The sequence below is a fragment of the Erythrolamprus reginae genome, chromosome Z (assembly GCF_031021105.1).
Source record: "Erythrolamprus reginae isolate rEryReg1 chromosome Z, rEryReg1.hap1, whole genome shotgun sequence".
In the NCBI taxonomy this organism is placed as follows: Eukaryota; Metazoa; Chordata; class Lepidosauria; order Squamata; family Dipsadidae; genus Erythrolamprus; species Erythrolamprus reginae.
In genome coordinates this window covers 12,265,576-12,291,643 of record NC_091963.1, presented here as the reverse complement: position 1 = coordinate 12,291,643, position 26,068 = coordinate 12,265,576, and the positions used below count along the sequence as shown (strand labels likewise).

At 48.7% G+C, this 26,068-nt stretch overlaps 1 protein-coding gene across 5 annotated transcripts in view; it reads right to left on the bottom strand.

Annotated features, from left to right (window-relative positions):
• Positions 1-25,730, bottom strand: part of DNAJB6 (DnaJ heat shock protein family (Hsp40) member B6) — a 94,405-nt gene extending 68,675 nt beyond the window's left edge. Inside the window, exon 1 of one of the 5 annotated variants that reach the window (XM_070726453.1) lies at positions 25,506-25,730. The gene's annotated coding sequence lies outside the window, so the exon portion shown is untranslated. Of the gene's footprint in view, positions 1-25,108; positions 25,272-25,505 lie in introns of those variants that run through there. The other 4 variants (XM_070726455.1, XM_070726450.1, XM_070726454.1 and 1 more) reach the window with 4 other exon arrangements.
• Positions 25,731-26,068: the final 338 nt, after the last annotated feature.

The following is a 26,068-nucleotide window of genomic DNA, read 5'->3' as shown; positions in this document are numbered from 1 at the left end:
CTAGCGGCACTGCTAGGAGCATTGAAGGAGGCAGGTTGACTCTATTGGCATTGAATAACATCAACAAAAATCTTGGGGGCCGGAATGGAATCTCTCTCTAGAACTGGCTCAGAAACTAGTCCTTCAATTGGATTGAGGTACAATATTGTTTCCACCTGGGTGTCTGGCAACGCTATGTAAGCAGTAGTTTTTTCCTTGTTCAGAACAGACTTGAACAAGGCTGGTTTAAAAAGGCCAGAGAAGGTAGGTTGGTCTGGAACCAGACCTTCATCATCAGATAGCTCCTGGTCTACAATGCTTTTGTCCCCATTACCAACTCTTCACTAGGAAGGGAGGAATGAGAAAAATATGGGCCCTTATAGGGAAGACCAGGAAAACTGGGCCTGTGTCTGCAAGCCAAGGGATACGCCTCTTCGTTTTAGTGCTGCAGTGATCTCCAGAGAAATGGCCATAGATATATAATATCCCAAATTTTGTACGGGTAGGCCCATCTTCTGGAAATCTCCAGAGCAGAGTCCAGCTGCTGTGGGGGTGAATTTAGCAGTTGGTGAAGCCCTGTTGGCTAGACAGGAGGACCCAAATAAGCTGAGCTACAACCCATAAAGGGATCAGTTGATGGCCTATAACCTGTTGCTTCAAGATCCCAAGGATCATTGGCATTATCAGGTGACCAACCCTGATTAGTATCAATGACTATCGGAAAGCAGTCCTGCTGTGAAAAAGAGAGAGTTCTGAGGATTGCTAGCTTCCACCTGCTTCCTTTCTTTTGAGAACTGCTTCTCTAGGGCCTTTAGAGTCCTTGGATTGTCCCTGTCATCAGCCAAGCATGGCCTTCTATTGGGATCCTTCTGGGCTCTACTCTGTTAGGGGCTTTTTTATCTGCAGTATCATTTAGAGTCAGCAGATTTGGTAGTGTCTTGGTGCCTGGAAGAGGCCTCTCGCACTTCAGGTCTGCCTACCTTGGATTTTGAGGCTTATGATCAAATTAGGGCCTCTGAAGTCTGAGATATCTTAATCAGCTCAGATAGCAAGGTGGGAAAAAGAGCAATAAAAGGAGCAAGTTCCGATGGAGGACCAAGGCAACTCCTCAAAGAGGGGCAACATATAAATCAAACCAATCAATCAATCAATCAAGTCCTTATCACTCACCCCCTGGTGTTATGTTATTGTTAGGCGCAAGGACTCCAAGCCTAAGGCATTTAGGAGTGTTCCTCTATCATAGAGTGTAGCCTGTGAGATGGGAAGGGACTCAAGAGACGCCTATTTCAGTTGGAATCTAGTGATGGTGGTCTTACCAGCGAACCAGGTGTGGCCAGCACACTCACTGGCGGCAGGACAGAGCTGGCGACACACACTACAATCAAACAAAACAAAATGGTGGCTGAAGGGTGTGTGAACTTTCCCGGCACCAAACTCGCCACGATCATTGATTTTTCCAAATGGGATCCATGTCCTTTGGGATTGGGCAGCATAGAAGTCAAACTAAATAAACAAACTCTCCCAATATTCAGCTGATTTTCGTGGTATTCAGAGTGTAATCCAATCTTCTAACAGTGACTTCAGGCTGCCTTGATGCTATAGATGGTGACAGTTCTTGCCGGTGCTGGGAAAACCAGCACACTTACCAGCAGCAGTAAGCCACTGAGCTGCAAGGAAGTTCCAAAATAGCATTGGATCTAATTTGTGCTAATTAAGCATTTAGAGGAGAGCCCAAGCTGAATTCTTCTGGTTTTTTCCTCAAAATCTGATTAGAGAAAGATTTGTATGTACCTCTAGCCTAGAGTGAGTGGAAAAACTGGTCTCAGAGGAGGTGAGGAAGCAGCATGATCAGATCTTCCTTACTCAGTCCCAGAGCAAAGACAGAAGTTAGTCTATGCTTGGACTCTCCAAGCTGCTCACAGAACTATGAAGATTTTCATGTCAGACAAGGAGCATTTTTAGAAGAAAATAAATCTAATCCATCATATTCTTCTGAAAGGAATATTATATCTAATATCTAGGTTGTAGTTTTTTGGCTATAGGGCCTCTTCTATTGCAATGTACACCTATATCGTCATGTTAAATTTCATCCAAACTATAACACCGTAGTAATTGTATCCTAACTTTTTGTATCCTTGACAAATCTTCCACTTTTTTAGAACATTGTCAAAAGGCTTCCAAAAATAATTGTTTAATTAGAACATTCAGTTTTAAAGAAACAATTTGATAACCAAATGAAGTGTAATCTAGATTATAAGAAAAATAGAATGCCAAATCTAGAAAAAGTAGAAGAAAAGTCACAAAAAGAAGTGAATACTTTATTATGTTGATAAACCATTATTACAGAAAAAATATTGTTATTCTGTAGAATCAGATCTTCCTCTGAAATAAACTCTTCCTTTACTTTAGTATTAATAATTTTCAATCTTTCTTGTATGGCAAATTCTAATAATCTCTGATTAATGTCTCCACCCATATGAATTATACTCTCATAAAGGAAAACTGAAATAGAATTAAGCATATGCTATGTTTCCCTAGAAAATAAGACCTGGTCTTATATTTGTAGGGGCTTCAAGATAAGCATTATGACTTATTTTCCGGATACACAATATCAGTTTGATCAGCCTGGCTGGGCATCCCATCTCTCAGAACATGGACAAGAGGATGTGAGCATTTAGGGGCCGATGTGTCTAGCAGTAGCTGCAGTCTGCCGACCCATGGTCAGCACACTCTGGAGCTGCCCAACCAGCACAGCGCAGGTAAATCAATTACTTGTCCAAGAAGCAAACTGAGGCAGAGGCTCTTTGAGGGAGGCACCCGATCCTGATGCACCATAGAGAAAAGCCAAGTCTGTAGGCTAGAACCAGTGGCCAACCATGGCTCATCTTCATGCAGCAGCACCAACAGTAAACAAAAGCAGAAGCTTGGGAAAGGAAGGGAAGCAATCCTGATACACCATGTGGGCCACAGGTAAGCCGAGATATGAAGACAAGCCTCTTGCAACCGGCTGCCCACCCCCATCCTACCCTGTGCGGGCTTGTCGGCAGATTACATGGTTCTGCCCCAGTCGCCTGGTTCCAGGGGGAGCTTGGGAAGCCACCTGATTCCCTTGTCCACAGTCTGGCGAAGTCCCTAATGTCTGTCTGGAATACGGTGGCATCTGGGGCTCTAGATCAGATTGCACTGGTGTGACCTCTCCATGGCAGTGAATCCTAAAGGGCTCCTTGGTTTATCGACGAACTTTGGGAGGTGAAACGCCACAAGAGATATCTAGAGCAACATCTAGAGTCCAATTGAACCCGGCTAAGAACCTATATTAGGATTTATTTAGTAGCGACAAGGGTGGCAAAATGTGTGTATTTTTCTGCTCTTATTGCATCTGCAGTCCTGCCCAGATGCCCTGATTAGGGTGACCCACTCGCTTCTTGATGTGGAGAGAGCAGAAGATCCCTTGCAGGGTTAGAGCCGAGGAATTTGTTCAGTTTCTGTCAGACAAAATCATTCAGATTCGGGTAGACCTGGACTCTGGGCAATGACTGGGTGACTGGGGCAAGTCTTATTCCCGTTGTGTGGGAGGACTCTAACCCTGTGACCTCTGATAAAGGCCATCGGAGTGATGAGCACCTCCATTTGTTTGTTGGATCCATGTCCCTACTGGCTGGTCTCGGCCAGTAGGGAGATGACATGCAGCTGGCTCCAGGTGTTAGTCAATGCTTCTTTGAGTGAGGGGTCCTTTCTGCAACCTTTGAAGAAAGCGGTTATGTGGCCTTCCCTGGATCCAGCCTCATTGAATAACTATCCTGTCTCCAACCTTCCCTTTGTTGGGAAGGTAGTTGAAAAAGTGGTGGTACTCCAATTCCTGCAGATCTTGGAAGAAGCGAATTATCTAAACCCATTTCAATCTGGCTCCAGACCCAGTTACAGCACGGAAACCACTTTGGTCATGCTGATGGATGATCTCCTCTATCCTGGTGCTTCTTGACCTCTCAGTGGCTTTCAATACCATCGACCATGGTATCCTTCTGCAATGGCTGGAGGGGTTGGGAGTGGGAGGCCCCATTTTACAATGGTTCTCCTACCTCTCTGGCCAATCGCTATCAGTGTTAGTAGAAAGGCAGAGGTTGATCCCTAGGCCAACCTTTACATGAGCTGCATTAGTTGCCAGTCGGTCTCTGAACTCAATTCAAGGTGTTGGTTACGTCTTTTAAAGCCCTAAATGGCTCAGGGACAGACTATTTATGGGACTGCCTCCATCCTCATACCAGTAAGGGCCCCAGAATCGGCATTTCCCAGATCCCATCTGCCAAACAATGTCGGCTGGTGAGACCTCAGGGAAGGGCTTTCTCTGTGGCGGTTCCGACCCTGTGGAATCAACTGCCCTCAGAGATCTGCATTATTTCCTCCCTACCAGTCTTCCGGAAAGCTGTTAAGACCTGGCTTTTCCAGCAGGCCTAGAATCAGATTGATTGTAATGTATGCCTGGTTTTTTTAATTATACAGTGAACCCTCGAGTTTCGCGTCCTCAAGCATCGCGAAAGGGCTATTTCGCGAGTTTTAAACCCGGAAGTAAACTCCACCATCTGCGCATGTGTGCGTAGATGGTGGAGTTCCCCAGCTGGGAAGCTGGGCGGCTTCCCTGGGTCTTTCCCCTCTTGCCCCGTAAGACCCCAGCGGCGGCGCGAGCAACGGCGTGGGCGGGCGGGCGGCACGCGCGGGGACACCCCAGCTCCGCTGCCCAGCTGGGGAGCGGAGCTGGGGTTTCTCCAAGCGCGCGCGCGTTGCTGGGGCCGCTCCCCAGCTGGGGAGCGGAGCTGGGGTTTCCCCAAGCATGCGCGCGTTGCTGGGGCCGCTCCCCAGCTGGGGAGCGGAGCCGGGGTTTCTCCAAGCGCGCGCGCGTTGCTGGGGCCGCTTCCCAGCTGGGGAGCGGAGCCGGGGTTTCTCCAAGCGCGCGCGCGCTGCTGGGGCCGCTCCCCAGCTGGGGAGCGGATCTGGGGTTTCCCCAAGCGCGCGCGCGTTGCTGGGGCCGCTTCCCAGCTGGGGAGCGGAGCCGGGGTTTCTCCAAGCACGCGCGCGTTGCTGGGGCTGCTCCCCAGCTGGGAAGCGGCCCCAGCAACACGCGCGCGCTTGGGGAAACCCCGGCTCCGCTCCCCAGCTGGGGAGCAGCCCCAGCAACGCGCGCGCGCTTGGGGAAACCCCGGCTGGTGGTACTCCCCTCCTCCCAACTGCCAGTGTTGGGGGTTCCCTAGGCTCTCTAGGCAGGGCGTGCGCGCGTCACCGCTGAGAAGAACGGAGAGAGAACGAGAGTGAGTGAAAGCAACAGACAGCAAGATAGAGAGAAAGTGAGAAAGAGAGAGTGAGAGAAAGGGGGGAGAGAAAGAGATAGCAAGAGAGAGAGAACAAGAGAGAGAAAGAGCGTGAGAAACAAAACAAGAGAGAAAGAGTGAGAGAGAGAGAAAGCAAAAGAGACAGAAAGAAAACAAGAGAGAGAAATAGGCGTTGATTGCTTACCTGAACGCCTCTTCTCGTACGGTGAGCGGGTACAGCAGTCACATGGGGTTGCTCATGTCCAGTCCGGTGGAACTGAGCCTAGTGTTAAAAAAGCTTGCCGGATCCGCCCCTTCCCCAGAATTCGCGAATCCATAGACTAGGCTCAGCTGTGAAGCTCTGTAGTGTTCAACTCTTATTGTTAGAGGAAAAAGGATTATAGAAAGGTAAGGAAGACACATACAAGGGCGGGAAGTGACTGCTGTACCCGCTCACCGTACGAGAAGAGGCGTTCAGGTAAGCAATCAACGCCTATTCTCCGTACTGAAGGAGCGGGTCCAGCAGTCACATGGGACATACCCAATAGATGGTCCCTAGGGTGGGATTAGATTGCTATCGTGTGAGATAACGGATTGGAGTACCCTTCTGCCGAAGGCAGCGTCCGCTGAAGCGTAAGCATCAATCTTGTAGTGCCTGATGAAGGAATTTGGCGAGGCCCAAGTGGCTGCTTTGCAGACCTCCTCCAACGGGGCTTGAGTCGCCCAAGCGGCCGAGGTGGCTGCGCTCCTGGTGGAATGCGCTGTGATGTTCCTTGGAACTGAGAGGGAGGCCGATTCATAGGCCTTAGATATAGTCCCTCTGATCCAACGGCCTATCACTGTTGAAGACACTTTGGCCCCCATGACTCTGGGGTGATAGGCTATAAACAGTGCTTCTGACCTCCGAAAGGGTCCTGTGCGTTGGATATAGATTCTCAGCGCTCTAATAAGATCCAGAGTGTGCCATCTAATTGCCAAGGGATGGTCTCGTTGGAGGCAGAAGGAAGGTAGGACAATATCCTGAGTTCTGTGGAACATGGAACTGACCTTGGGTAAGAAGGTAGGGTCCAGTCGCAAGACTACCTTGTCCTGATGAAACTGACAAAGGTCCTGCCTGATTGAGAGGGCAGCCAGCTCCGAAATGCGTCGTGCAGAGGTAATAGCCACCAGGAATGCTACCTTAAAGGATAAGTACCTTAGGGACGCTGATTTTAGGGGTTCGTATGGTGCCTGCGTGAGGGAATGGAGAACCCGTGGCAAATCCCAAGATGGATACCTGTGGACCTTGGAAGGTCTGAGGTTGGCTATGCCCTTGAGGAATTCCTGAACCTCTGGAAAGGATCGGAGAGGCTGTCTGCGGGGGCCCCCTAGGACAGATGAAATGGCTGCCAGATGTCGCCGGAGGGTGCTGGTAGAAAGTCCTTTATGGAAGCCTTGCATAAGGAAGGAAATGATTCTGTGTATGGGGATGCACAGAGGAGAGAGGCCTTCCTGTAGACACCACTGGTGAAACTTGGACCACGTGTGGTCGTAGATTCGATTGGTCGAACTCCTTCTGGCCTTTAAAATGACCTCCGCTGTATCGGGGTCATGACCACGCAGTTCTAAGTCTCTCCTGATAACAGCCAGGCGGTGAGGTGGAACCACTCCGGGTCTGGATGGAATGAGGCCCCCTGCCGCAGCATATCCCCCGAAACGGGGAGTCGCCAGGGGTCCTGGACGGACAACTGTTGGAGATCCGCGAACCAGGGTCGGCGGGGCCAATGAGGGGCGATTAAGATTACTCGGGCCCTCTCGGTGAGGACCTTGTGAATCACGTCCGGGAGAATTGGAATTGGAGGAAATGCGTAAAGAAGGCCTGGAGGCCATGGGCTCCGGAGGGCATTGATTGCTTCCGCTCCCGGGGATGGAAATCTGGAAAAGAAGCGAGGGAGTTGGGCGTTCGCATTGGTCGCGAAGAGATCCAGAATAGGTAGGCCGAATCTGAGGCAGATTTGATGGAACAGGTCCTGATGGAGGTTCCACTCTCCTGGGTCTATCGTTGCTCGAGATAGCCAATCCGCCTGGACGTTGAGGCTCCCCGAGATGTGGTCGGCTAGGAGCGACCGAAGATGTTTTTCCGCCCAAAGGCCTAACATGAGGGCCTCCCTCATGAGTGCCTTGGATCTCGTGCCCCCCTGTCTGCAGATATGGCTTTTTGTGGCAATGTTGTCGGTGAGAATGAGAACGTGCCGGTTGGGAATGCGAGGGGAGAAATGTTTCAGAGCCAGGGAAACGGCTCTTAATTCTAGCCAATTGATTGGCCTGGAAGCTTCCTCCGGGGACCACGTGCCCTGGGCTATCATCCCCTGGGCGTGGGCGCCCCATCCCGATAGACTGGCATCTGTGGTGATGACAAATTGATCCGGGCACCTGAACGGGGATCCTTTGTCCATGGCCGGAGACTTCCACCACTTGAAGGATCTGCGAACACTTGGTGGGATGACAATGCGACGATTTGAGTTGCTGTGCCCCGATCTCTGAAAGGGTAATAGGAGCCACTGAAGTTCCCTAGCATGAAGGCGAGCCCAGGGAATGATGCCTATGCATGACACCATCTTCCCCAAAAGGGAAGACAGAGTTACTATGGATACTGAAGGTTTGGATAAAATGTTGGAAATTAACTCCCCTATACTGAATTTTCTCTCGGGAGAGAGAAAAACCTGGGAGGATTCTGAATTAATAATGGAACCCAGGTGTAAGATGGATGTGGAAGGTTGGAGATGGCTTTTATCAAAGTTGATGGAAAATCCATGGTCCTGAAGGACTGACATGGTGACAGACAGGTCTGTTTTCACTTTCTCTAGGGAGTTCCCATGAATCAAAATATCATCAAGATAACATAAAATGTGGATGGGAGACGCCCGGATATAGGCCGCCAGGGACCCCAAGAGCTTTGTAAAGACCCGAGGGGCCGAGGAAAGGCCAAATGGCATTGCCCTATACTGGAAATGCCTGCCTTGAAAGGAAAAACGTAAAAATTTTCTGTGGCACTTGGCTATAGGAATATGGAGGTAGGCCTCAGTGAGGTCTAAGGAGACCATGAAATCTCCCGTGTGGATGGCGGCCAAAATAGAAGATAAGGAGTGCATCTTAAACTTCCTATATTAGATGAATAGGTTCAGCTTCTTTAAATCCAAAATAGCTCTCCAACCTCCGGAGGACTTTGGCACCATAAATAGGATGGAGTAAAATCCTAGGCCCTTCTGACCGGAAGGGACCGGTTGAATGGCTCTGATGGACAATAAATGAGAAATGGCCTCCTCCATACGGTCACAATCTGAGGAGGATCTGGGAGAAGGGCAGGAAATAAAACGTTTCGGGGGAGGAGAAACAAATTCTAACAGAAGGCCTGTTTGAACAGTGTCAATGACCCAGGGGTCCTTGGAGGTGAGACGCCAATTAGAGGCGAAATGGGCTAGGCGACCCCCTATGGGAATTGAGGAAAAATTACCATCTAGGTTTTTTTGAAGCCCTGTTAGAGGACGCTCCCCTTTGGAAGCGAAAACCTCTGCCCCTGGAGTTCCTACCTTGGGAACGAAAGCGGGGGGAATACTGACCTGGAGATCTCTGATAGGAAGCCGCTTGATCTGGCTGGCGCCCTGGGCGACGAAAGGACTGCGTTTTGGTAGCCTTTTTGGTGGTTGGGCCCAAGACTTTCTTCTTGTCCGTGGTTTCCGTGAGGAGTGGATCCAGAAGATCACCGAAGAGAAGGTCGCGCTTTAAGGGGCCCTGGGATAACTGCCACTTCTGGCGTACTCCCGCTTGCCAAGGGCGAATCCATAGGAGTCTTCTTGCCGTTGTAGAAGCTGCAATAGACTTGGCAGAAAATCTAGTAGATTGCAAGGTGGCATCAGCCACGTACTGGGCAGCTGCAAAGACCTTGTTGAAGTCTTGTTGACCTCTCAAGTCATCGGGAGGAATATGCTGTTGTAGTTGGCGAAGCCACAGAAGCATGGCTCTGGAGAAAAAGGAAGCTGCTGCAGAACTTTTAATGGCCCAGGAATCTGCGGTGAATCCTCTTTTGAGCATTTGTTCAATCCGCTTGTCCTCTGGGCGGAGGACTTCCTCCGCTTCGCCTGGCACAGCCGCTGCCGAGTGAAGGATCTTGACAGGTTCATCCGGTTTAGGAAAGGATAGGAGCTCTTCATAGGAAGAGGAAAGTTTGTACAATTTTCTGTCCTTGGTGGAGGGATTAAGGCCAGAGGCTGGGAAATCCCACTGTTTAAGTAAGGCATCTTTAAACAATTTAGGCATAGGAATTACCTCGTTATCCTCCTGTTCCTCTGTGAAGTAAGGTAAATTCTCCTCCGGGGGATCAGTGGAAGTGGAGGCTTATTTCTCCTGGGCCGCTAATCCCGTAGAAATTCTAGCTTTGAGGAGGAGAGATTTGAACAATTGAGAAGGAAAAATAGTAATTGGAGAAGGAACCTTTATTTGGGATTCCTCATCATCTGAGAGGCCTTGAAAAGGATCCTCATCATCCTCCAAATCCTCATATTCGTCCTGAGAGGAATCTGAATCCTCCTGAATAGGAGCTCTAACCGCTGGGGAGGAACCCAAGGGGCGGGAGGGGCGAGGAGGAGGAGGAGGTAAGGAAAGCTCATTGATGGTAGAGAGTTTGGCATCAATGGCCTTGGACAACACAGAAAAAATAGATTGGAACTCAGGAGGTAAACTAGAAATATCAGCAGGAATGGCAGAAGAATCCCTAAAGGCCTGGGAGGATCCTGGCTGGGGGGAATCTTCAATAATATCTGGTTCCTCTGGACCTATGCCCCATAGGTTAGGTTGGGGTCTGTCTAGGTTAGGCTCATCCAGAGATAACACAGGGACCCCAGAAGGAGGTAGACTAGAAGCCTCTGGGGGGTCTTGACTACTGAGTACTTGGGCCTGTACTTTCAAACGTTTTGCTGATTTATCATGGATTCTTTGTAGGGCTAGGTCCCTTCTCTTCTCGGCCCTGGTGACCTTGGTCGAGGGGCGGGCCCCTGGAGAAGAGGAGGAAGAGGCCTGGGGGATACTAGTAATTTCATCGCCTGTAGGCCTGGCCTCTCTAGGACCTTTAGTTGTGCCTCTCTTGGGAAAAGTAGCCATAGTCTGACAATTAACAGAAGACAAGGCTGAGCCAATAACTGAATAATTAAGGAGAAGAATTTCAAGTACTTCCCAAGAGGAATGGATCCTGCTTCGAGGCCTCGAAGCTGCTGAGACTTGAGGGCAATCTGGGCAAACCCAGAGTTCGTGTCCCCAGATCCAGCGGGGCCCAGCCTCCCTAAACTTTTTAATTAAGTAAACCAAGGCACTCTGGTTGGAGGCTTAGCCGGTGGAGAATTAAGCCTGGGCGTCCCAAGGCCCGCTCCGGGATCCACGCGGTGGACTGAGGCCTACGCGGCTGGCAGAAGGCCAACACGAGAGGCCTAAATTTAAAAAGGGCGCGAAGGCCTTCGCGCCGAAAAATCGCTCCGAAATAGGATTTTTAAAGGGGAAGCGATCGACTAAGTCCAGGAGACTAGAAAGGCGTCTCACTCCGCAGGAGGTATATTAAAGCCCTTTAATCATATACAATAATGAATCAATAAATCAATACTTGCACCGAGACCTCCAGGCCAAAGGATTAAAGGAATCCACAAGCGGCAGCGGGAATCGTACACGGCAAAACCGCCGGGGGAAAACGAAACCGCAACTTCTCCAAAGGAAAAAAGCCGAGCCTCAAACGGCTGGCGCTATTCGTGCAAGTAAATAATAATGGTAAAACAATTCTTACTACTTTTGAAGGAAAAGATCGAAGGGAAGGTGTTAGAATGTTGAACGAGCTATCACAATACAACCGCAGGATATGCGAACTGAGCGAATTCTGGGGAAGGGGCGGATCCGGCAAGCTTTTTTAACACTAGGCTCAGTTCCACCGGATTGGACATGAGCAACCCCATGTGACTGCTGGACCCGCTCCTTCAGTACGGAGAAGTGAGAAGAAGAGAGAGAAAGAGGGGGAGAGAGAAAGAAAGAGAGAGGGGGGAGAGAGAGAAAGAGAGGGAGAAAGAGAGGGAAAGGGGGGAGAGATAGCAAGAGAGGGAGAGAGAAAGAGAGAGGGAAAGGGGGAGAGAGGGGGGAGGGAAAGAGGAGATAAAGGAAGAGGAGAGAGAGAAAGGAAGAGAAAGAAAGAAAGAGGGATAGAAAGAGAGAGAGAGTGAGAGATGCTCAGTGAGCCTTTCTTTGAAGTTGCCTTTCTTTCTTTCTTTCTTTCTTTCTCTTTCTTTCTTTCTTTCTTGCTCTTTTTCTTTCTCTCTTTTACCTTTCCTTCCTCTATTTCTTTTCTTTCTCCTTCCTACCTTCTTCCCTCCCTCCCTCCAGTCCTTCCTCTCTTACTCTCCCCTTTCATAAGTTTCCTTGCTTCCTTCCTCTGTTCCTGTCCCTTCCCTCTTTCCTTCTTTCTTCCTTCCTTCCTTCCTTTCCTCCCTTCCTTTCCTCCCTCCATTTCTTGCTTTCCTTTTCCTTCCTCCCTTCTTTCCTCCCTCATTCCCTTCTTTCACTCCTTCCTCTCTTGCTCTCCCCTTTCACACCTTTCTTTGCTTCTTTGCACCCTTCTTCTGTTCCTGTACCTTCCCTTTTTCCTTCCTTCCTTCCCACCCTCCGTCCATTCATTCACCCATTCCTCTCTTGATCGCCCCTTTTACGGCGCCGCTGACAGCTAGCTCCCCCCCCCCCCCACCGGGCCATGGAAAACTGGTCTAGCTGAAAGCCGGTCCCTGGTGCAAAAAAGGTTGGGGACCTCTGAGCTAGATGACACAGGTAACTTCATCCAGTTAATGAAAGTCAGATTCCATGACAAGGCCCAGCAGGTAGACACTGAGGAACAGATTCAAAAGTTGAGGCAAGCTGGGCGCCCAGTAAAAGAACTGGTAAAAGAATTTAGAACAGCAGCCAGAAAGGTGCGAGACTGGCCCGAATGCCTCTTGGTGCACACATTCCAAGATGCGCTGGACCCAGAATTGAAAGAGACATGCGAGATCAGGGGAGTACAATGCCAAGTCCAACATTGGTATTCTACCCCATCGCTCTACATCGGGTGGTCAAAAAGCAAAAGGAAACTCCCATCAACTGACCATCCAGAAAGCAGTTGGGTCATAAGGTTCTACCAAAGGGCACAGCAACCCCGCGCTTGAGCCAACAAGGTGCATAAAATGCTTATCGGTTTGGCCAGGGCGGCCACCATGCTGAGTGCCTGGAATCAGCCACCATTCCTCAGTCAAATGCAAGGCCATCTTCCACTTTCAGGAACAGGGGCCCAAGAGCACCAGAATTGAGATGGCTAGCAATGCAGTCTGGAGAGCCTCCTTCCCCTACGGACGATGACGAGACCTTGTCTAGAGGAGGAGCAGGAACCCGTTGTGATAAAGGGAACATTGATGAAGATGATCCCAAGGTGAGTGAAGCAGTTCGCCTGTTCCTCATAAAGACAAAGATTAAGTGCCCAGAACGGGAAAGGAGGGGGAGGTAGATGCCATAATAAACACGGTTGCTCACAGTGCCTAATCAGCAAAAGTAGTGATGGAAAAGCTGGGTATTCATACCAAAGTCCTAGCGAGCCCCATCCAGTACCAACAGGTGAACAGATTGCTAATCAGGGGAGCCCAAGCCACTTTCCTCATGAGCAAGTAGAGTTAAGTATGGGCTGACATTGCACAAGTCTTCCTTTCACAGTAGCCCCCAAGATGTCAGAGGTCATCATCCTGTGCCTGGTGTGGCTAGACAAGTTGACGCCTACCATAAGAATGGAGGATGTGTACCAGAAGTTAACCGTGCACATCAGCCCAACACCCACTCTGACAGACCAGAAGCACTGAGAAGAGCACCGACCAATCCTCAAATGGCGCCGACCAATCCACTCCACTAGGTTTTCAGGTGCCGAGAGAATATCGAGACTTAGAGAGGGTATTTCATGAGGAAGAATGTAATGAACTTTCCCCCACTGGCCTATCAACTGCGCGACAGAATTCGAGCCAGGTGCAATACTCCTGAAGCCGAAGATGTATTTCATTTCCAAAGGAAGAGCTAAGAAGGTATATCGATGCCAACGTGGAGAGGGGGTCATGAACAAAATCGAGGGTTGCCATCCCCCATGCAATTCAAGAAGAAATATGGGAGGGGTCAGATTACATATTGACTTTCGAGGGACTTCGACTTCCGCTCATGAAAGACCACTTGTTCAAAGACAAGATATTTATCAAGCTAGATTTGAGAGAAGCATACTATTGCTTCTGAACCAGGGAGGTTCTCAGCTGGAGAATTTGATATTACTTTACTGTCAGGACCAGAACTCCACCTTCCTTCACGTCTTCTAGAAGTGCAGAAGGTAAAAATATTTTTCTGAATACAAAATGCTCCAGAAGATAAGACACACATTAGTTTTGGGAGAAGAAAAAAATATGCCCCTGCCTATTAGTATCCTATTAATATTCACCCTTGGAGCAAACAGCCAACTGCCTAGTAGTTTCACCATGTTATCACTGCCTGATTCAGCACAAGTAGCTGATTGGTGGTTGGATTGGCCTCCCGGAATATCATTAATCAGCTGTTCCAGGCGGCAGGGATCACAACAGCCCATCACCACCTATGCACATGTCTTTGGCCTCCACACGCTCCACTTTAGATCCATTCCAGGCTGAGGGGATGCCACAGCATATCGCTGCTGATCACCACCTCCATGTCATATTTTTAGCTTCCAAATGAGCCGTTTTTGACCTTTGTACGTTGTGCTTTTGGCTAGTTCCATCCAGCAGAAATCCATGTGGCAATACTCGCAGCTCGTAATAGGGCCTTAAATGAAGCATGTAGAAGCTAGAAACATGACCTGTAGAGGCCAAAAACAGATTAAGAGGGGAGGCAGGGTTTCGGCAACATTCGCTGCATAAGACACACAGATACTTCCATCCAACTTTAGGGGGAGGAATCCATCTTATACTCTGAAAAATATGATATTTCATTTGCATAAAGATTAGGGTAAGAAAACAGCAGGAATGTATTCCAGTCTCTCCAATATGCTACAATGTATCATAAAAGAAAGAAAAGATGTTAAAATCCAGGAATGTCAAACTGGATTTCTTCAAGGACCAGATCAGCACTGCAGTTCTCCACAAGCCTGAGGAGGAGGGAGCAGAGGGGAGATGGGACCCGATGTCTCTTGCTGATCAAAAATGGGCCACGTGAGGCCCCCCTGCACCTTGTTTTCAGCCTCCCTAGCATCCAGCAGCACTCTGTCAGCCAAAATAGGATTCCATAAGGTCCATTTTTGGCTTCCCCAACCTTCAGCAGCACTCTGTGATCAATATAGGGCCTCACAGGGACCTCTGCACAGGCCATTTTGGCTAGCAGTGCTTCATAAGGCTAGGGAGGCTAAAAACTGCCCCCCACAACCCATTTTGGCCAGCAGAGGCAACGCGAGCCAGTCCTTTGAAATTTACAGGCTGGCCCCATAGGCCAGATTTAAGCACCCCATGAGCCAGATTCAGCACAGAGGTTTTGAGTTTGACATCCCTATTTAAATCTGTTCTTCCTTTACTTAAAGAAGTGAAATAATGGTTCATTAAAAAACAAAAAAGTGAACTACAGGATGTAATATTGTGATTTATCATAATGCATCCATTCACAATTTAATTATTTATGAAATAACTAGTAATCGTATAAAATACAGATATCCAAGTCAAGCTTGATATTTGATTACATTAGGAACATGGCATGGACATGGAGTTTTCTTGACAGCAATATGAAATTAATTTTTAAACTTCCAGCATTTTTTCCAATATTTAAATCTAGCTTGCAGGCCTAGTATTATTATTTCTTTAAGCAAGCATGAATATTTGAAGAGATAACTGATATAATTAAATCAGTATAAATCACTAACAAATAGCAGGTGCAACCCAGCTAAAAAAATTAAGTTCGGCCAGGGTTAATTAGGTAACAACCTATATCAAGTCATGTATTGTACCTATTTAAAGCCCTGTAAATATTGATGTGCTTAAATAGTATTTATCTTGCAAAGGCTCAATAGATAAGTAAACATTCTTCTGATATTACATAATTACATCTTGGAAACTAAACTGAAGACAGTATAAATAAGTTTTTCTAATTACAACATTGTCTTCAGAAAGATGTGAACAGCTAATTTCAATGAAACTAGATAGGCAATCTAGTTTCATTGAAATCAGCTGTTCACATACATCTTTCAATAATATTTCATATTGGGAGCCATTGCTAATTAAGGTAATGTATTAAGTATGTCCTTAGTATTATTTATTTATTTATTTATTTATTTATTTATTTATTTATTTATTTATTTATTTATTTGATTTATATCAGAAGTTGGCAGTTTGGTGGCCTCTAGATGGTCCAGAGCTGATCAGTATAACTCATAGCAGTGATGGCAAATCTTTTTTCCCTTGGGTGCCGAAAGTGTGACTGGTGTGCTATTGCGTGCACTAGTGCCCACACCCATAATTCAATGCCCCCTGCACATACACGTGCACCGTGCCATAGATTCGCCATCACTGACTTATAGCAACAGATCTGAGATAGCAAAAAGCAAGGTGCCACATTTTTCAGAGTGTAAGACACAACTTAATTTTACAGAAGGAAAATAAGGGAAAACATAATCTGTTTATCAGGTATTCATCTGGCTAGTCCTTAGTCTGGTCAGTTTCAGGGCATTAGTTTGCTTGTTTTGCATGCTCATGTTTGCTTTTTATCTCCTGGTTGTGTTGTACATATTCCTGGTCAGTTGGAGGATGATGAAGAACTTGAGGACTCTGATACAGATAGTGTTTATGAATTAGTGGTGGGCCCAGGGTTATAGGTAGTAGAACAGGTGGAAGGCCAGCCACAGGATGTTGCTATGAGTCCAGAATCTAGCGAGGAAGAATCAGACGTTCGCTGGGTCGATCCTAAATTCAGAAGGGTCCAAAAACTTAAGGAGCAGGTGTTTGGAAGAAGATATTAAGGGGAGGAATGGGTTAAATACTGGAGTGATGTATTTGGTAAATCAGAGGGTCAGTGGGGAAGAAGGGTGGAGTTTCAATGTTGTAGAACAAAAACGGAATGTGTTCCCGTTCAGCTCCCAAGCAAGCAAACTCATTCTGTGTTATTTTCTAGTCATTTCTGCTGTTTTTGAATCATGCTATGAGTACATAAATCTTGGTGAGCGGAGGAGGCTGGGAGGAATGCAAAAGGAATGTAATTAGGAGAGATAACGGGAGAACAAGAAATGTGTTAGTATGAAGCATAGTTCCCTCTAAGCTGAGCAGTGAGCAATCGCTCACTTAAAAATCATCATCAACTCAGAGTTTTCCAAACCTGCCCAGAAGCCGAGAGGGAAGGAGAGAGAGAGGAAGAGAGGAAGGAGAGAGAGAGGAAGAGAGAGAAACAGAAAAAAGAGAGGAAGGAAAAGAGAAAGAAAAAGAATGGGAGTAAGGAAGAGAGAAAGAAAATCAAAATCTAGTTTGAAACTAGCTCAACTATTTAAGTGGCATTTTGATATTGATAGAGTTGCCCTATTATGAGCTCACTGTTATAGACACACAGTACAGTATTTTATTTTGAAATTCTCTGAGGCAAAACAGGGTGGGTTTTTTGTTTGTTTGTTTGTTTATTTATTTATTTAATATTTCTGTGCCGCCCAGTCCCGAAGGGACTGCCGCTCAGACACTATACTTTTCCGCCCACCCCAAAAAAAAATTAGAGGGAACACTGGTATGAAGTGTATTTTGAATACGGAAGGAAGAGAATAAAGATGGAATTTCTTTGTTTATGAAATACAGTGGTACCTCAAGATACGAACCCCTCGTCTTACGAACAATTCGTGATACGAACCCGGGGTTCAGAAAAAATTTGCCTCTTCTTACGAACTTTTTTCAAGTTACGAACGCCAAACCCGAACTTCCGGGTTCGGCATTGGGAGGCTCCTGGGAAGCCCCCGGGCTGTTTTAAAAGGTGACCGCCGGGCTGGGGGGCTTCCCAGCAACCTCCCGAATCCCGAACTTTTGCCGAACTTCCAGGTTCGGGGTTCGGGGGGGTGCTGGGAAGCCCCCCAGCCCGGCGGTCACCTTTTAAAACAGCCGGGCGGCTTCTCAGGAGCCTCCCAACGCCGAACGCGGAAGTTCGGGTTTGGCGTTTGGCTTCCGGAGGCTCCTGGGAAGCCCCCCGGCTGTTTTAAAAGGTCACAGCCAGGCTGGGGCGCTTGCCAGCAGCCCCGACTCCCTGCCGCTCGCCCATGGCCGGCAGAAGATCGCTCTTGCCCGGCTTCCGCGCGAGGCATCAGGTCAGCATTCTGTGGGGCGGGCGGCGGGGAAGCCGGCGGCTGTGGCAGCTGCTGCAGGAGGCTTTCCCCCTCCTCGTCCGCCGCCCGCCCGCCCAGAATGCTGACCTGATGCCTCGCGGGGAAGCCGGGCAAGAGCGATCTTCTGCCGGCCATGGGCGAGCTACAATAAGCTTCCACGCCCTCGCCCGTGCCTGGCGGGAGGTGAAGAGTGCTTTGCCCAGTGCAAAGTTGACAGCAAGCAGCTCCGCAGTCCCCAAAGGAGGCTTAACCCCGCCCCTCTGTCCCACCCCTCGCCCGTATCCGGCATAACTTCCTCCTGCCTATCCCCGCTCTTCTGCCGGCCACGGGCGAGGGGTGGGACAGAGGGGTGGGGTTAAGCCTCCTTTCGGGACTGCGGAGCTGCTTGCTGTCAACTTTGCACTGGGCAAAGCACTCTTCAGCTCCCGCCAGGCACGGGCGAAAGGCGAGGAAGCCTATTGTAGCAGCTGCCACAGCGGAGACATTTGGGGTTTTGGCTGGGGGGGGGAGGGGAAGGCAGGAGGTCCGGCCCTTCATTTGCCCTCCCAGCAAAAGACAAAGCCGCACAGCTCCGCATCGCCGAAGGAGGCTTAACCCCACCCCTCTGTCCCACCCCTCGGCCGTGGCCGGCAGAAGATCGCTCTTGCCCGGCTTCCGCGCGAGGCATCAGGTCAGCATTCTGTGGGGCGGGCGGCGGGGAAGCCGGCGGCTGTGGCAGCTGCTGCAGGAGGCTTTCCCCCTCCTCGTCCGCCGCCCGCCCGCCCAGAATGCTGACCTGATGCCTCGCGGGGAAGCCGGGCAAGAGCGATCTTCTGCCGGCCATGGGCGAGCTACAATAAGCTTCCACGCCCTCGCCCGTGCCTGGCGGGAGGTGAAGAGTGCTTTGCCCAGTGCAAAGTTGACAGCAAGCAGCTCCGCAGTCCCCAAAGGAGGCTTAACCCCGCCCCTCTGTCCCACCCCTCGCCCGTATCCGGCATAACTTCCTCCTGCCTATCCCCGCTCTTCTGCCGGCCACGGGCGAGGGGTGGGACAGAGGGGTGGGGTTAAGCCTCCTTTCGGGACTGCGGAGCTGCTTGCTGTCAACTTTGCACTGGGCAAAGCACTCTTCAGCTCCCGCCAGGCACGGGCGAAAGGCGAGGAAGCCTATTGTAGCAGCTGCCACAGCGGAGACATTTGGGGTTTTGGCTGGGGGGGGGGAGGGGAAGGCAGGAGGTCCGGCCCTTCATTTGCCCTCCCAGCAAAAGACAAAGCCGCACAGCTCCGCATCGCCGAAGGAGGCTTAACCCCACCCCTCTGTCCCACCCCTCGGCCGTGGCCGGCAGAAGAGCGGGGATAGGCAGGAGGAAGTTATGCCGGATACGGCCGAGGGGTGGGACAGAGTGGTGGGGTTAAGCCTCCTTCGGCGATGCGGAGCTGCGCGGCTTTGCCTTTTGCTGGGAGGGCAAATGAAGGGCCGGACCTCCTGCCTTCCCCTCCCTCCCCAGCCAAAACCCCAAATGTCTCCGCTGTGGCAGCTGCTACAATAGGCTTCCTCGCCTTTCGCCTGTTTCAGCTTTCCATCCATCCACGTCACTTCGCCGCTAAATCGTATGGCAGCAAACAATCTTTGGGGTTTTCGCTGGGGGGAGAAGTAGGACCTTCCTAACTTCCTCCTCCCCCCCCAGCGAAAACCCCAAAGATTGTTTGCTGCCACACGATTTAGCGGCGAAGTGACGTGAAGGGATGGAAAGCTGAAACCGGGCTGTTTCAGCTTTCCATCCATCCACGTCACTTTGCTGCTAAATCGTATGGCAGCAAACAATCTTTGGGGTTTTCGCTGGGGGGAGAAGTAGGACCTTCCTAACTTCCTCCCCCCCCCCAGCGAAAACCCCAAAGATTGTTTGCTGCCACACGATTTAGCGGCGAAGTGACGTGAAGGGATGGAAAGCTGAAACCGGGCTGTTTCAGCTTTCCATCCATCCACGTCACTTTGCTGCTAAATCGTATGGCAGCAAACAATCTTTGGGGTTTTCGCTGGGGGGAGAAGTAGGACCTTCCTAACTTCCTCCCCCCCCCAGCGAAAACCCCAAAGATTGTTTGCTGCCACACGATTTAGCGGCGAAGTGACGTGAAGGGATGGAAAGCTGAAACCGGGCTGTTTCAGCTTTCCATCCATCCACGTCACTTTGCTGCTAAATCGTATGGCAGCAAACAATCTTTGGGGTTTTCGCTGGGGGGAGAAGTAGGACCTTCCTAACTTCCTCCCCCCCCCAGCGAAAACCCCAAAGATTGTTTGCTGCCACACGATTTAGCGGCGAAGTGACGTGAAGGGATGGAAAGCTGAAACCGGGCTGTTTCAGCTTTCCATCCATCCACGTCACTTTGCTGCTAAATCGTATGGCAGCAAACAATCTTTGGGGTTTTCGCTGGGGGGAGAGGTAGGACCTTCCTAACTTCCTCCCCCCCCCAGCGAAAACCCCAAAGATTGTGCCTTTCTTTGTTGCGCTTCCACCAGCATGGCCTGGCTGGCAGCGGAAGATGTAACCGAGCTCACGGGGCTGGGCTCGGCTCCCCCTCTTACCAGCCCAGCAGGCAGCCGCCATGGAAGGCTCCGTTCCCTGTCGGCCACGGAGACCGGCCCCGTGGGCTCGTTTACATCTTCCGCTGCCAGCCAGGCAGCGCAACGAAGAGAGGCATTCGCTTTCCTCCCGCCGGCCCCTCAATCGGGCCGGTAGGGAACAGAATGGAACCAGCCCAGAAGCAATAGACGCAGGATCGGGCCGGCAGCAGGCGCAGGGCGAGGCAGCAGGTCTGCATCCTGGGCAGGCAGGCGGGCGGCGGGCGAGGAGGCGCGGCCGAGCGGCGACAGCGGCGGTTCTCCTCACTTCGGAGAGCTTCCTGGGCATGAAAACGCGCGAATCCAACAAGAACGAAAGCCAGGAAGCTCTCCCTGGCGGAGACCGCCGGCCCCTCAATCGGGCCGCCGTGACGGGGACCACTGGCCTGCCTAGCGGGCTGGGAGGGAGGTGGAATACGGGAGGAGGAGGAAGAGGAGGAGGAGGGAGGAAGGAGAGAGAGAGAGAGGGAAGCCGCCCGGCTGTTTTTAAAGGTGACAGCCGGGCGGCAGCGTTTTTTTGCGGTTGTTTTTTTGTTGTTGCACGGATTAATTGACTTTACATTGTTTCCTATGGGAAACAATGTTTCGTCTTACGAACCTTTCGTGTTACGAACCTTTCCCTGGAACCAATTAAGTTCGTATCTTGAGGTTCCACTGTACTGCATTTAGTAAAAGTTATTTGTAATACCTAAAATTCTACCAGAAACCAGAACAGGTTGGAGATAGATCACTAGCAAAGCATGAAAGATCCTGTTAGCACCTTGTTAGGGCTGAAAAAAAGCTTAGTAAAAGCTACATTTGGAATAAAACACACACCCAAATTTTCAGTCTCTTTTGGGGGGGAGAGGTGCAGCTTATATTCCAAAAAATAAGTGTGTATGTGTTTGTGTGCATGTGTGTTCTGTTGTCAAAAAGAAGGCTGAAGGCTAAAGAATATATGATAAATAAAAGAGGAGGAGCCAGGAAATAGAAAGAATAGCTAATAAAGGCAAAATGACAGTAAAAAGGGGCTGTGGGACAGTATACTACACAAAACATCTATGGACATCTGGAAGGATGATATACTAAAAATAGTAGCAGCTGAAGGAAAAGGAGCGATACAGCAATGCAGATGACTATTTCACAAATAGTTATTTACTTCTATTTCATCAAAGTCATTGATGATTGATAATTTCAAAAGCTAAATGACCAAAAGTAAAGGAGATGTAAATATTAGGTTGCTTCGGAGCATCCAGATTAATAATTCAACTAATTCCTGACTCTACAAATTCTATTTTCCATGGAATATTAATTTACTATTCCATATAATTTTAAATAACAGAATTATTAACTGCTGAGATATCTTAGATTGAGAAAAAAAATATTGTGCCCTCCTCAGTACCCTTTTGAAAATTCAATCTGCAAAAGACTAAAAAAATTCTAGAACAGCATGGGAGAAGAAGCTATATATGCCTACTATAAATGGTAATTATATCTTCGTCAGTAAAAAGAGTTTGACTGAAGCTTCTTTAGTTAGCAGTCAGAAACTGCAGAATCTGGAATTTCATGCTATTTTTCTACCATGAATACCTTCACTATTTTTACTTATTTGTTTATTGAATTTCTAGGCCTCCCTTCTCCAATGGACTCAGGGAGGCTTACACCATAAAGTTAACTATGAGATAATTAATATCCATCCCAAAGAGTGCATAGAATCTGTGAACCATGAAGATATTGGAAACAACTGCAAAGAAAAAAGGCCCTCAGAGAAGACCTCTAGATCAGTGGTCCCCAACGTTTTTTCCACCAGGGACCAGTTTCAGCAAGACAATTTTTCTATGGCCCGGTGAGAGCGGAAAGGGGTGTGGTTGGGGGCGGGATTAAGCATGGGGGTGCTGGTCCTCCCCACCCCTCTTTACCGCCATCGCTCTATGGCTGGCAGAACCTGCCTCCCAAGCCCTCTTGCCCAGCGGGAGCTAAGCGCTGGAGAGAGGGGGTCAGGCTGGCCCTCCTGCCTCTCCCCAGCCAAAAACGCAAAAGCGCCCCGCAGCAGAAGCCAAAAGAGGCTTGAGCCTCTCGGTCCTTCCCGCCCCTCTGTCCCGTCCATCGTCCTGTGGCCGGCAGAACCTGCCTCCTGAGGCCTCTTGCCTGGCGGGAGGCAAAGCGCTGGAGGGAGGGGGTGGCGGCATGAGGGCCGGCAGCTGCTGACTCCACGGACCGGTGCAACATGCCCCGCGGCCCGGTACTGGTCCGCGGCCCGGTGGTTGGGGACCCCTGCTCTAGATCAATACAGCTTCCATCAGCCTTCAAGAACAATCCATATAATGCACTACCCAAAATAATTATGCTCGTAACAAGCATAATTAGAACACAAGATAGAGTTGTGCAAAGGCCTGCCTGGCCACAAATGTCTTTTACTACTTGAGCTGGAAGTGTGAACTGTGAAGGTTCCCCAAAGTGCACACTGGTTCGGAGTTGGGGACTGCAAACTCCTCCAGAAGCAAAGGTGCAAAATCTCCAATTCCAGATACAGGCAGGCTAAAATCCTATAATTACCTGGACTCACTAGGATGGAGTTGAAGCACATTCTTCTCTATGCAGGCCCCTACAGCATCCACACACAGAGAAGAACTTGACAGGATTATGAGTAGCCCAAGGCAAAGTTAGACAACTGAATATCATCAGTATATTTTATTCCATGTGGACAAACGACATCATTCAGCAGCTTTATGAAGATACTACACAAAATATTATTTAGAACACTTACTGCCAAGAATTATTAGAACAGAGATGGATGTGAGTTTTTTTTAATACACTGGAAGATTTTTTAATACTTATACAGTTCATTTAGTGACCATTCAACATTATAGCAGCACGGAAAAAAGTGACTTGTTTTTCATACAACCACTGCAGCATCCCCACGGTCATATGACCAAAATTCAGGTGCTTGAAAATTGGTTGCAGTGTCCTGAGTGATGTGACCCCCCCCCCCTTTGCAGCCATCTGACAAGAAAAGGCATTGGGGAAGCCAGATTCACTTATTAAGTTTGTTACTAATTTTAACAACTGCAGTGATTCATTTAACAGTGGTCATAAAATGGGGCAAAATTCACTTAACAAATGTTTCACTTAGCAACAAAAATGGCCTCAATTGGGGTTGTAAGTTAAGAACTGTATGCATATTTTTTCTTCCAGATTTACTAACAAAATGGTAGTGTTAGGCAAAGTATGTTATCTATAAAAAAACATCTAGCATTAAAACTCTTTGAATACTGTCTACAAAATATTTGTTTCCTACCTCAAGGAAATTTTAACGGCCAGCTATTCTTTCAATTTCTATCACAGAAATTTTAAGACATATTCAAAGTAATAGAACTTTTAATGATTATATGCATGATGTGTGAGAAATCTGAGGCTAAATTAGTTCTCATTTCAGTTAAAACACTTGCTGGGGGCGGGGGGTGGGGGGGTGGAGGAACTACCATCAATGGTTCAATCATAAGAGACCAAGTGTTATAGAATAATTTCTGGCTATAAGCCTTCTTATAACAATATAAATTTTGATGGCAAAGAACAAAAATTAAACCTGGTTAGAGTAAAAAAGGACAAAAAGTTCCCTTCCTCCACTTCATTAGGCAATGCACAGAACAGAAATACTGCTATCAGCAATAAATTCCACACACCATCACATTTTCTAGTTGCAACACACTGAATCCTTGTGGTGCTACTGAGATCAGCTGCCTGTTCCATACAAACACACTCAGAGGCACCACAAACTTTCCACTCACGTTACTCCAAGGTGAAGAAGTACTTTATTTAAAAACAAAGCAGTTGAAATAAAAACTATCTCTAACCCCCAAGAATGGATACTATTGCATGATTTTATCTGTCTCAACATTTTCCCTTAAAATAAGACACCCTTTTAAGTTTGCAGCACCCTTTTCCCCTTAACCCTGTGGTTCTCAGCCTTTCTAATGCTGTGGCCCTTTAATACAGTTCCTCATGTTGCAGTGACCCTCAACCATAAGTCTAGTGCCAATTCTCCCAAGAGAACTTTAAGCTGATTGGCAGGAAGGTCTGAGGGACATCCCCACTGTAAACATCTGATTGGTGGATTGTAAAAATATGTTCCAAGGGGCCAAAATAGCTTTAATTTGATTTTCCCGTTGTCTTAGGTGTCCCCTGTGAAACGGTCATACAACCCCCCCAAAAGTCCCAACCCCCAGGTTGAGAACCACTGCCTTAAACCCATTTTATAAAGGATGATCCTGAAACAATATATGCATCTTTTAAGATGTGTGGACTTCCAACTCCGCAAATTTTCCAGCAAGCAAATATTCCACCATTTATTAGTAACTGGTTGTGAATATAATATATAATATATAACATGTTATACTATAATACATAATATAAATTATAAAATATGGGGTTTATATTGTACTTTATGCCTATTTGGCTGTGAGCCGCCCAGAGTTCAGGGCGGCATATAAACCTAAATAAATAAATTTCTGATTAATTCACCAAAGGTTGTTATACTGGCATTTTCATTATTCTTCATGGCCCTCGTTTGCCAACCGTCCTAATCTTCCAGGTCCAGATATAAATATTTAAAGGTGAAATATACACACACACACACATTTCACCTTTAAATTTTAACACCAGAATTTCCCACCACCATTCGTCGGCCAGACTTCTCGAGTCGAAGCCCGCCCGTCACAGTTGAACTACTCTGCTCTGGCGGATTTTCCCGCCCCCCTGCAGGCCGGGGCCCTTTTGTGCTTCAACGGAGCCTCGGTTTTCGCTTGGATATAAGACATCCCCTCCTCAACCCACCCCCGAGGCCAAAGGCGACGCCGCGGAGAAAACGGCAAGAAAAAGGACCTGGAGCTCACGCGACATCCAAAGATGAAGGAGGCAAAGCGCCGGACTCCACCAAGTTTCCTCACCGGAGGTAAAGGCAGGGGAAACTGGGTGGGATTGTCAAATTAATACAACCCCCTTCTCCTCACTCCTGTATTGCAGGCGACCCGCGACCCGCCTTCCCACAGCGCGCGGCGCGCTTTGGCCAATCAGCAGAAAGCACGAGCCAAAAAAGGGAGGGGTGCGGAGGGGGGAGAACGCAAAACCCGTTGAGAGACGAGACCCCCCCCCCTTTTAATTTCCCTGTGGTGGTGCGCGCGCCCTCTCCACTTCCCGCCGCGCGCGCAAGTGCGCGCGCTAAATTGATTGACAATCCGTAACTGGGGTTTTTTTTCCCCCTCGCCTTTGGCCGCCTCACCCGCTCGCTCCTCGTTTCTCCTTTGGCGAGCAGCGACAAATGCACTCGGGTCTCTTCTTGTCTCTCCTCCCGGCTGCCTTCCGGCTTTGGTGGTGGCGGTAGCAGCAAACAGAAGCAGCAGAGCTTCCACTCGCTTCTGGGCAGGGCCGCAAACAGGAAGTGCGCCACGCGCAGGCACGTCCTGTATTATTCCCCGCGCTCATAGAGCGAGTAAAATCTGAAGAGGGGTGTGTATATATATGTGTATATATATACACGGAGAGCTGCGAACTTCCGGGATAAGAGTTCCCACCCCTTTGGTGGTGGTGGTGGGGGAAATCCCGGAAAGAGAAGGCCTGAGGTCTCTGTTCCCTGACTGACGCGCCTTTCTTAAAGATCGAAGTGTGCTCTGAGTGACATCTGAGAAAGAGCTCCTTCGGGCCGGGGAGATGTGGCTAACATGGATGCTTTGAACCTTTTTCCTCCTAGGCTTAGGCCTATTAAGGAGCGAGGAGGGCCAATACCTCGCCTTGTCTCTGGGATTCCACGCGCCACAGAAAAGAAATTTAGAAAGATGCGGACCA